Source organism: Triticum urartu, chromosome 4 (genome assembly GCF_003073215.2).
Source record: "Triticum urartu cultivar G1812 chromosome 4, Tu2.1, whole genome shotgun sequence".
Lineage (NCBI taxonomy): Eukaryota > Viridiplantae > Streptophyta > Magnoliopsida > Poales > Poaceae > Triticum > Triticum urartu.
In genome coordinates, this window is record NC_053025.1 from 607455330 (window position 1) to 607458245 (window position 2916).

Consider the following 2916-nt stretch of genomic DNA (forward strand, 5'->3'; position numbering starts at 1 on the left):
CTTATATCATGATAAATGTTTATTATTCATGCTAGAATTGTATGAACCGGAAACTTGATACATGTGTGGATGCATAGACAAAACACCATGTCCCTAGTAAACCTCTACTAGACTAGCTCGTTAACCAAAGATGTTTAAGTTTCCTAACCATAGACATGTGTTGTCATTTGATGAATGAGATCACATCATTAGGAGAATGATGTGATGGACAAGACCCATCTGTTAGCTTAGCATTATGATCGTTTAGTTTTATTGCTATTGCTTTCTTCATGACTTATACATATTACTCTGACTATGAGATTATGCAACTCCCGAATACCGAGGAACACCTTGTGTGCTATCAAATGTCACAACGTAACTGGGTGATTATAAAGATGCTCTACAGGTGTCTCTGAAGGTGTTTGTTGGGTTGGCATAGATCGAGATTAGGATTTGTCACTCTGAGTATCGGAGAGGTATCTCTGGGCCCTCTCGGTAACGAGTAAAGAGACTTGCAAGCAATGTGACTAATGAGTTAGTTGCGGGATGATGCATTACGGAACGAGTAAAGAGACTTGCCGGTAACGAGATTGAACTAGGTATGATGATACCGACGATCGAATCCCGGGCAAGTAACATACCGATGACAAAGGGAATAACGTATGTTGTTATGCGGTTTGACCGATAAAGATCTTCGTAGAATATGTAGGAACCAATGTGAGCATCCAGGTTCCGCTATTGGTTATCGACCAAAGATGTGTCTTGGTCATGTCTACATAGTTCTCGAACCCGTAGGGTCCGCACGCTTAACGTTCGATGATGATTTGTATTATGAGTTGTGTGTTTTGGTGACCGAAGTTTGTTCGGAGTCCCGGATGAGATCACAGACATGACGAGTAGTCTCGAAATGGTCGATAGGTAAAGATTGATATATTGGAAGGTTATATACGGACATCAAAATGGTTCCAAAGAGGTTCGGGGATTTATCGGAGTACCGGGAGGTTATCTCAACACCCGGGGAAAGTTAATGGGCCTCATGGGCCATAGTGGAGAGGAGGAGGCAGGCCACAAGAGGTGGCGCACGCCCCCCTGCCCAATCCGAATTGGACAAGGGGTGGGGGGCGCGGCCCCCCTTTCATTCTCCCTCTCCCCTTCTTTCCCCTTTCACCTCTCCGTTGGAAGGAAGGGGGGGCGAATCCTACTAGGAGTGGAGTCCTAGTAGGACTCCCCCCATGGCGCGCCACCCCTAGGGTCGGCCACCTCCTCCTCCTCTCCTTTATATACGGGGGCGGGGGGGCACCCCAAAGGCACATCAATTGTTCTCTTAGCCGTGTGCAGTGCCCCTCTTCACAGTTTACTCCTCCCGTCATAGCGTCGTAGTGCTTAGGCGAAGTCCTGCGCGGATCACATCACCATCACCGTCACCATGCAGTCGTGTAGACGGAACTCTCCTTTCGACCCTCTACTGGTTCAAGAGTTCGAGGGACGTCATCGAGCTGAAGGTGTGCTGAACACGGAGGTGCCGTACGTTCGGTACTAAGATCGGTTGGATCGTGAAGACGTTCGACTACATCAACCGCGTTACCTAACACTTCCGCTTTCGGTCTACGAGGGTACGTGGACACACTCTCCCCCTCTCGTTGCTATGCATCTCTTAGATAGATCTTGCGTGATCATAGGACATTTTTTGAAATTGCATGCTACGTTCCCCAACATTACTTCCTTCCTCTCCAACTTTACTTCTTGTTCCTACTTATTTCCTAGAGTACTCTTCCTTTTTTTGTTTTATTTTCTAGAACACTCTTTCCTTCTCCAAGACCATGGACCACTTGGCCGCTTTAGATCTTTTCTTCTTATTTTTGGAACACTCTTTCTTTTCTACTATAGCATGAACCACCTGGTCAATGTAGTGTTATGTTATCGTTGCCCGCAAATGTTTTGGCAACCGTCAACATGTGGACATCTTGTAGAGCATGGTCATCATCCATCTTGGTGAACGCTTAGTCGTCCATGTCAGGAGCGCATGGTGGCCATTGTTCATGTTGGCAAGCAGTACTCGGCCATGTCGTTGAGAGCCTATTTGACCGTCCTTGCATGCGAGCGTTTTCAAAATGATTCGATGCAATTAACTGCCTGCTCAATTAATCAATTACACAAATAATTAATTATCTACCTAATTCTTTGCATGCCCAATTAACTACCAACCAAACCAATTAATTATATGCCTAACTGAAAAAATCCCTACATCTAATTATCTGTAGGAAAATTAATTATCTGCCTAATTAATCAATTATATTAATGATTTGGTTTTCAAATTGACTCGGTGTGAAAAAATTCGTACTAAATGGACCTAATTAATTTCTCATGTAATTAACTATCTAGCTAATTAATTACATTAATGGTTTGATTTCCAAATTGATTAAGCACTCGATTTCCTAATTATTTTCACATGAATGGTTGTTAGGATCGATGACTATGTAAATATTCCCTTTGATAATAGAGATAGTACACATTTTATGTGCCTCTTGTATTGTTCGATTGAGCCTTGGTGGTAAAGACGCTCTTGCAGTAGATTCATTTGTGCAAGGCCTACCGAGTATTATAGAACACATTTTCTTAACATTTTTTTGACATTTGAATGAATACACTTGATTTCAAAATGTAGCCTATCTGGCTCCCTGTAAGACTGACAAGAAATATAATATGACCGCATCCATGAACGCATATACATGGTGGTCTGATAACCCGCCTGCCGCCATGGCCGTCCTTGACGCCGTGCGTCACGCCCTGGCATTCTCGTGCACCGCATCAGCGCTAGGCTTGGCCACGGCATCCTCCATGGGGTCGTGCACAGCGTCCCTGCGCAGGGGTGCATGGATGTGTACACCCATCTTGAATCCCCTGCTACTCCTGCAGGAGTTATGAGATTTCCACAAA